Here is a 9,951-nt window from a genome sequence, read left to right as displayed (position 1 = left end):
ATTCACAGCGTTAGAAACGTCACAGCGACGATGAGACTGACAGCTGTGATTGTACAGCCAGCAGCAACAACAACAGCATTATCAACAGAGAAGTGTGGGACAGAAATTGTGTACTGCTGTCACACAGTGTGTTGTATGTAGACATTCAGTTAAAGTAGGAAGTGTCACATTTCAATGTTGTCATTTAAAGATGAGGGTAGACATTCAGTTAAAGTAGGACGTTTGGTAGACACAGTTAAAGTAGGAAGTTTCACATTTCAATGTTGTCATTTAAAGATGATGGTAGACATTCAGTTAAAGTAGGAAGTTTCACATTTCAATGTTGTCATTTAAAGATGATGGTAGACATTCAGTTAAGTAGGAAGTTTCACATTTCAATGTTGTCATTTAAAGATGATGGTAGACATTCATTTAAAGTAGGAAGTGTCACATTTCAGTGTTGTCATTTAAAGATGATGGTAGACATTCATTTAAAGTAGGAAGTTTCCCATTTCAATGTTGTCATTTAATGATGATAGTAGACATTCATTTAAAGTAGGAAGTTTCCCATTTATGATGTCATTTAAAGATGATGGTAGACATTCAGTTAAAGTAGAACGTTTGGTAGACACAGTTAAAGTAGGAAGTTTCCCATTTCAATGTTGTCATTTAAAGATGATGGTAGACATTCAGTTAAAGTAGGAAGTTTCACATTTCAGTGTTGTCATTTAAAGATGATGGTAGACATTCAGTTAAAGTAGGAAGTTTCACATTTCAGTGTTGTCATTTAAAGATGAGGGTAGACATTCAGTTAAGTAGGAAGTTTTACATTTCAATGTTGTCATTTAAAGATGAGGGTAGACATTCAGTTAAAGTAGGAAGTTTCACATTTCAATGTTGTCATTTAAAGATGATGGTAGACATTCAGTTAAAGTAGGACGTTTCACATTTCAATGTTGTCATTTAAAGATGATGCTAGACATTCAGTTAAGTAGGAAGTTTCCCATTTCAATGTTGTCATTTAAAGATGATGGTAGACATTCATTTAAAGTAGGACGTTTCACATTTCAATGTTGTCATTTAAAGATGATGATAGACATTCAGTTAAGTAGGAAGTTTCACATTTCAATGTTGTCATTTAAAGATGAGGGTAGACATTCAGTTAAAGTAGGACGTTTGGTAGACACAGTTAAAGTAGGACGTTTCACATTTCAATGTTGTCATTTAAAGATGAGGGTAGACATTCAGTTAAAGTAGGACGTTTGGTAGACACAGTTAAAGTAGGAAGTTTCCCATTTCAATGTTGTCATGTAAAGATGATGGTAGACATTCATTTAAAGTAGGACGTTTCACATTTCAATGTTGTCATTTAAAGATGATGGTAGACATTCAGTTAAGTAGGAAGTTTCACATTTCAATGTTGTCATTTAAAGATGATGGTAGACATTCAGTTAAAGTAGGAAGTTTCCCATTTCAATGTTGTCATTTAAAGATGATGGTAGACATTCATTTAAAGTAGGAAGTTTCCCATTTATGATGTCATTTAAAGATGATGGTAGACATTCAGTTAAAGCAGGACGTTTGGTAGACACAGTTAAAGTAGGAAGTTTCCCATTTCAATGTTGTCATTTAAAGATGATGGTAGACATTCAGTTAAAGTAGGAAGTTTCACATTTCAGTGTTGTCATTTAAAGATGATGGTAGACATTCAGTTAAAGTAGGAAGTTTCACATTTCAATGTTGTCATTTAAAGATGATGGTAGACATTCAGTTAAGTAGGAAGTTTCCCATTTCAATGTTGTCATTTAAAGATGATGGTAGACATTCATTTAAAGTAGGACGTTTCACATTTCAATGTTGTCATTTAAAGATGATGGTAGACATTCAGTTAAAGTAGGAAGTTTCACATTTCAATGTTGTCATTTAAAGATGATGGTAGACATTCATTTAAAGTAGGAAGTTTCACATTTCAATGTTGTCATTTAAAGATGATGGTAGACATTCAGTTACACTAAGAAGTTTCACATTTCAATGTTGTCATTTAAAGATGATGGTAGACATTCATTTAAAGTAGGACGTTTCACATTTCAGTGTTGTCATTTAAAGATGATGGTAGACATTCAGTTAAAGTAGGAAGTTTCACATTTCAATGTTGTCATTTAAAGATGATGGTAGACATTCATTTAAAGTAGGAAGTTTCACATTTCAATGTTGTCATTTAAAGATGATGGTAGACATTCAGTTACACTAAGAAGTTTCCCATTTCAATGTTGTCATTTAAAGATGATGGTAGACATTCAGTTAAAGTAGAAAGTTTCACATTTCAGTGTTGTCGTTTAACCCGTAGGCTGCCTATATGACGAGATATCTCGTCATGGAAAGCATGTACGCTTCGCTGCCACAATGACGAGATAACTCGTCATCGAAATATTGTGACTTTTCCCTGCTTTGCATTCAGTTCGTTGACAAAAATGCTGGCAGCTTTCGGTTGGGGAATCTTTCTAGATTCTATTCATAGCTAGAAATGCCATCTGCGTCATTAGACAGTCCTTTATTTGAACGTTTTGGTTGGCGTGGCCTCACATCCATATTATCACTTGCAGAAGTCACAATGCATTATGTATCTATTTCTTTTTCAGTTTTTTTGACTCACTTGTGTGAACAAAGTGAGTCTATGTTTTAACTCGGTGTTCGGTTGGCTGTCTGTGTGTGTGTGTGTGTGTGTGTGTGTGCGTCTGTGTGTCCATGGTAAACTTTAACATTGACATTTTCTCTGCAAATACTTTGTCAGTTGACACCAAATTAGGCATAAAAATAGGAAAAAATCAGTTCTTTCCAGTCATCTTGTTTAAAACAATATTGCACCTCTGGGATGGAAAAAGAAAGAAAGAAAAAAGAAGCCAAATTATATGCAAACTGCATTTACAGTCATATTTATATTTTTTGTATTCTCTAAACTTGGCACTTTGATCTGATATTCTGACACAACAACAAGAGCAGTCATTAGTATCATTTTTTTGTTCAAACAGGAACTTGTTTTGCTAAGCATGGAAGTTTTATTTATTTTGCAAACGTTTTGGTGCAGATAGTAAAAAAGGGAAATTAATCTGTAATTAATGCTATGGGACTTAATTTGCTTTAAAATGATCTTTCTCATCTTAAACATGTCATTTTGAAATTATACTCAAAACATAAAAAGCTTGTGTGTACAGGGCTTTCACTATGTTCATTCGCCCAAGTGGTCTTTTTCGGAAAAAAACTAAAATCAATATGACGAGTGGGCTTTACAGATCTATTGGCTGAGCCCTGAAGGTCATGGGCAAAAATCAATTGCGTACACATATTTATACACATTCAAAGCGCATGCTCATATTCTTCGCGAACGCGAACGACGCCATTTTGTTTCAAGTTGTTGACCTGCCTGTTCAATCCTATATTCAATCGACAATACATGATTACATGTGATGGAAAGTTGGAGAAGGAGACCGTGAAATATTTATCCAGAGAAAGATTTGTGAACGCCTCATCACTTACTGGATTATGCCCCAAACTGCCATAAAAATATCCACAGAATCAGTCGGAATTCACAGTTATAAATTGTAAACCATGTGAGTTAATACCCTTGAACTGATTACGATGAAACGAAAAAATTTCCAGTCTTGACTTTTCTCAAAATGAAGTCCTTTTAGAAGACGTTTAGAAGTACTTGTACTTGGCTCTACATGTTATTAGTTTAACAAAATACTAAATTTTCATGTCAACTTTAAAAGTATAAAACTAGAATGAACATAAAAGAGAAATTGAATTGACCGTGTCATACTACATGCCCGGCGGGTGTAACTAAACTTGTACATCTATCTAGATATAGAGAAAACGGCTAAATTTTGCAGTGTGATTGGAGGATAGCCACGTCTCCTTTACCGCGGACTTAAAAAGAATTTTTTTTTTATTGCCCTTAAAGATTTTTTGAATGCCCAAGATACACCAGAATAATATGATTTAAACAGCGTTCTCACTGTAGTGCGAATACCGCAATTGATTGATCGCCCTTTAAAAAAGTATGTTCAAATATTAAATTTTAGAACGTCAGTTAAGGAGCCACGATAGTGTAATGGGAAGACAGTTTCTTCTCACCTGAACACGCGGGGTTCAAATCTGATTATGACTTCTTTTTTTTCTTTTCTTTTTTTAACCCTAAGCTTTATAATAACAAATACAGAACACATTTTAACGATTAGATTATTTTTTTAAGTGTATCACAAGTGAGTCTTGAAGGCCTTGCCTCTCTTGTGTATATTTTTTAATTTGCAGATCTAAGCGCGTGCAGCGCTGATTTTGAAACTACACAGAGGAATTTGACCGTAATCATTTTTATGAAAATCTAGAATGTGAATCAAAGTCATGAGTATGGCCACGAGGTCAGCAGTAAAGACTGTAAATTGTTTGTACAATTACAAGTGGTACTTTTTCTCATGGTTCAATTCCGGATTTCCAAAAGCTGCTCCCGTTTTGCCATTATCAAGAACCGAATCACCTGTATACATTTTTTGATATTATTACTATTTCTATATTTATTTTCCATAATCATGAGAGCATGCAGAGCTCTTTAATATATTAATCGATTTATTTTTCGAGATTTGTGTAGTCTATAACAAAGTTGGGCTTTCTCAATTCCCACGATGGTGTGGTTGAGAATGACGGTTCTCTCTCTCCCTCTCTTTCTCGATGCACACTTCCACTGTCCATTCCTTGGCAACTTCGAACACAGTTACGTTAGCACAGTTAGCATTGTTTCGGGGTTTGTCACTGATCTTGTTCTGTGTGTTATGGTTGCCGTTGTGAGGCCACACATTGAACTAGCGGGTATCAAGTTTCCCCCACCGATCCTCCCCCTTCCTCCCACTCCAAATCTTGCCACCTGGGACCCCCCCCCCCCCCCCCCCCCACCAAATCTCGCCACCTGGGACCCCCCCTCCCACCCCAGATCTCGCCACCTGGGACACAGAGAGAGAGAGAGAGAGAGAGAGAAAGAGAGATCAGAGAGAGAGAGGCAGCAATGTGGTTTTGTGGTGCTTGGGATAATCAAAACAGAGTGGTGGTTCACGCCGAAGACAGAGAGAGAGAGAGAGAGAGAGAGAGTCAGACCCAATGATAAGGATTTCAGCCTTGCTTTTATTTCCCATCTGTCCTAACCAATCTACATTCACTACATTTTGTACACAAATATACCTACAGGAGGAGGGGGATGGTGAAAGGAGAAAAAAAAAACCCGTGCAAATGAATATGCATGTCGAAGAAGGTACACACACACACACACACACACACACAAGCGCGCGCACACACACACTCGCTCACTTACACATGATACGTATTTATATAACATACACAGACACACTCACACATAGATGACAGGTGGATGGGAGAGATAGGGGTGAAAATGAGAGAGTGCGGAATGGAGGGGGTAGGGTGGGGGTCTCCAAGTGCTGGTGTGAGTGGTTTACAACTGTTCACGATTTTTTTTTTTTTTACCCGCAAGCTCATCTCGCCCGTGGGGTGAAACGATGTGAGTTCGTGTCTCCACAGTCAAAAGCGTCATTTTGTCAGGCTCAGTCGCTAGCGGTCTGGAGGAGAGAAACCATACAGCCTTGGTTGTCCGGCCTGGTAAGTACGTAGCTGTGTTTAAATGAAATGTTTAGTTTTGTTAATAACTTTGTAAATGAACTCATTCACCATCCCAGTACTGCTGCAAGAGAGCCTCTTACCTGTTTTTATCTGACGCAAAGGTAGTCATCGATAAATCGCCAGTTTACCTTCACTGGGTGTCCACAGGAAGGAGTATTTGAAGTTCTCATTTAAAGTTCTATAAACTAAAATGGGAAAACATTACCACCACACCTCCCCCACCCCGTTTTGGCTTCTTTGCACACCCATTTATTTATGTTTTAAATCAGAAGGTAGGGACTGATCCCAGAACGATAGCAAGCGTGTTGAAAACATCGGAATGGGAATGGGAATATTGCTCATTGAAGAAGGAACAATGTTGGAAAGATATTCACCCCAGACCTCTCCAGCCTTTTCCCAGTTGAGTAAAGAGGGCAGGGGATGGGGACAAAAAGGAGGTATATTTCCAATATGTTTCCAGCAGCAGGAATGGTGGGGGTGGTGGAGGCAGGGGAGGAGAGGGGGCAGGGTGGAAATCATGGCCAAAAAAGAAAGTCGAGAATAGTTTACATTATAGTGACAGGTTTTGGTAGCAGGGATGGTGGTTCCCATTCCTAGCCAAAATGGCTAAAAACAAACAAAACAAAATATTTCATTATTGATATTTGAAGTCATCTCTCATTTTGTTTTCAGTTTATCATTTTTGGCTGGTCACCTTAATCATAGAAAACAGAAAAATCTGGTTACCGCAAAATGTGGTCAGTAACTTTAGTTCAAGCATTGAATGGCAGATTTCTTTGTTCACCCCTCCTCTATCATAACTGTCACGTTTTTGTATACATTTTAGATCAGCTTTTTTATTCTTCATTGTGATATATAAAAAGTTTTAAAGGGTGTTCAAATCATCACAGATTATTGATAGTGGTGTAGAATTGAGAAAGACAGGAAAATCAAACTGAACTCAAAGACATACATGAAACGTAAATCATTGATCAAAGATCTCACACTGATATGTTGTTGAAACATTAAAAAAAAAAAAAAAAAGACAAGAAAAAAAAGTAACACAACATGCATGCCCACATATTATGCACGACCCAAGCAAACATAAAAATCCACACCTGTACTCTCTCTCCACCCCCCCTCCCCAACCGCTTCCCTCCCCACACACCTGGCAATATTAACAATTTTGTCCGTCGACTCTTCTATGTTGAAGTCGGAATTACTGTGTACCCAAATGGGTATACCCTTTGGACTGAAAAGTTGTCCACCTTTCTGGTTCGACATTCTTATATTCTACTTAACAGTTTTGCCCGTCTCCAGTACAAAACATACGTGAAAAAGCTACGAAACGGGCAAAAATGTTAATTAGATATATAGAGAATTGTCTACTATAGTTGACGACTTTAAACGAAACTTGGCTCGATTATAAAGGTGTCTAAAAAGGGATGCTTTTGGGGGCATTACATGCACCTAGCAAGGGGCTTGGAAAGAATGGGGGATACGCAAAGTGAAGGCGAAAATGTCACGGACGGGCATTTACGTTTTTGCCCGTCTGAATTATTTGTAAACGGTCATGCGCGATTCCGATGGCAAGAGGTAAGCGCGCAAGAGTTGTGCACTTCAGTTCGAAACTGTAAACGGCGGAATGAAGTGTGGCGGTCGCGCGAGGCTGAAAACGAAAGCGTACGACGACACAAGGGTTTGCGATTGTACTTACTGATACATGATTCCGCATGTTTTGCAAAGCCACACACACACTTGGACGGAATGAAGTTGTCAGTGTACACGCACCAAACTACGGAATGAAGTCAGTTGTCAATGCCTACACACACAATCCTGGAATGAACTTGTGAGTGTTCACGCACAACATCATCAGTTACAGAACGAAATTGTCAGCCCCCGGGCGACTATTCGGACACACAAACACGGAATGAAGTTGTCACTGTTCACTGACACACAGACACATGCTGAAGGTATGTTGTAATTGTACATGCACGACCTGTCCCTGGTCTGCTGAAGTGGATGTGCACGAAGGGGACGTAGGAAAGAGGTCACTGCTGTGCACAATCTTGTACCTGAAGTGAAGGCGGAATGAACTGCACCGCGCTTCGCGGGAGGATGAAAACCAGAGTGGAGGACTAGACAATGGGTTCGGAACGTAACATGAACAAGTCTGTGCGTATGAAAAGAATGGCCATCTGTGCAGCAAATTATTTTGTCTCGTCCTCAGTTCTCCACGGAAAGCCAGGAGCATACTGACATGCAACACAGGACACAGCACACACGTACGTGACACGTGCTCTCGAGGAAAGAAGCTGTCTAACACACACCACGGGCAATCACGGAATGAAGTTAACACACACACACACACACACACACACACACGAGCGCGCGCACGCGCGCGAAATCGCTGACTCGGTTGAACATTCACAGCCGGCGCAAGCATCACGAGAAAGGAACGTCCAGCTGTCCAGTTGAAACGGTTCAAGTTCAGCACGGACACTGACTCGGTCGTTAAAATGCACTTTCCAATTTCGGACTGTTACTTTTCTTCGCAGCACGTTGTTGAGGAAGGTCCCACCAGTCCCGCTCCTTTTTAATGTGAAGTCCTCTGTGCAACGCATTTGAGCACTGCAATACAGGGAATGGAAATCCCAGTGTCTGGATTTCCACGTGTACCCGGTCAGTGCTGTCGGAACCGATACAGCAAGGACGTACAACGAAACAGGCCGAAAGGAACGAACTGGCCCACCACAGGAGACTGCCGTCATCCTGTTTTTCCGTCGTACACACGTGAGTGTTTCATGCAACTGAGCTGTTTTATTCTTTTCATTCAGTCAGTTTTTGCGAATGACGCTGTGCCATCATGTGTGCGTGTAGTGAGGCTGTGCAGGGGTATGCCCCTGCGCGTATACAAGTCTCCGAAGTGTGTGTGTGTGAGGGGGGGGGGGGGTGCGGGGGGAGGGGGGTATGGTAAGTGATGGTGTTGGGACACTATGGGGCATATAATAAAAGACGGAAAGAATCTGTATTACATTCGTCTAGAATCACACACTTTTAACAGATAAGAAATTAAAGAGAACCGTGACACAAGTATTAACATTGCACTCCGTTCTGTTTACAAACGTGAAACTGATTTTCACACGATGTTTCTTTCAATATCGATTCATTCCGTTTTATCTCAGTAAGCCTACAACACTGCCAAGTGATGCGGTCACGAACACTGAAGTATGTTGTTGCAGGAAACCCACAGAGCAGCTGAAAGGCTGGCATCATCACCACCCAAGTTCACTGCCGGGCCGTCACGCCCTGCTCGTGTGGACACCCCCCCACCAGTGAGTGAGTCTATACCGCATATTTCAGGTCACCCATTTCACGAATGACAGATCACTACAGACTAAAAGAAAGACTGGCGAAGAAATCTGGTTTGACATCTTTCACTATTTTCAGAAGGAATAAACGGATGAAAACTTTACATGTGGATCCCTTCTCTCCGCCTTTCACATGTGAATCTCAAGCAGGTGCCGTTTTGTCCACGGGTGAGATGTTTTCGCTTCTAAACACCATAGTAACGTGTGTGTGTGTGTGTGTCATTATGTGTGTCACTCTGCCGGTGTGTGTGTGTGTGTGTGTGTGTGTAAGTACATACACATATTGTGTTGTGCAGAAGATCATTACTGGCACTGTCACACCACGAGGGCAGCTTCCCAAACACGCATGACGAGGCCGCCGCCTGATCCCCCGACTGGAGACTGCACTGTGGAACGAGGGCGCTGTGACGACACAGGACAGGGACCCTGCTGTGGAGCTGCTTCTCTGACCGGAGCACCCGTTGGGTAACATGTATCCAAGCCAATGTCCCCTTAACATTCCAGTTCATTCCGTCATAAACGGTGGTCCCAGTAACGCATCTACTGCCAAACCAGCGTTCCTTTAAAACTGCAGTTCATTCCGTCATAGTGGCTCCAGTCACGCACCTGTGATCAAACTGACCAGTGCCTGCCGTCAGTGGAGTGTTTCTGAGGAGACCTACAAATGATATATATCCACCGATCGACATTCTCTCCGTAAGTACACAGTAGTTCATGTTAGGATCGGAACCCATTGTCTCGTCCTCCACTCTGGATTTCATTCTCTCGCGAAGCACGGTACAGTTCATTCTGTCTTCACTTCAAATAACCGGCGATTGCGCACACTGACCGCTTTCGATCAAACTGCTTTATACGTCCCGTATCGCAGATCGGACACTGACAACGTTCTCGTATTCTTCTCGAATTTCTCTTTCACTTTGCAAATTCCCGTTTCTGTTTC

The 9,951-nt window shown here is 40.6% G+C and overlaps 1 protein-coding gene across 1 annotated transcript in view; it reads right to left on the bottom strand.

Annotated features, from left to right (window-relative positions):
• The window catches only part of LOC143289630 (nose resistant to fluoxetine protein 6-like), a 71,279-nt gene that overhangs the window by 10,136 nt on the left and 51,192 nt on the right, over nucleotides 1–9,951 (bottom strand). The gene's annotated exons all lie outside the window — the stretch shown is intronic.

Source organism: Babylonia areolata, chromosome 14 (assembly GCF_041734735.1).
Source record: "Babylonia areolata isolate BAREFJ2019XMU chromosome 14, ASM4173473v1, whole genome shotgun sequence".
Classification (NCBI taxonomy): Eukaryota; Metazoa; Mollusca; class Gastropoda; order Neogastropoda; family Buccinidae; genus Babylonia; species Babylonia areolata.
Note: the sequence above shows the minus strand (reverse complement) of the source record. Positions and strands in the feature narration are given on the sequence as shown.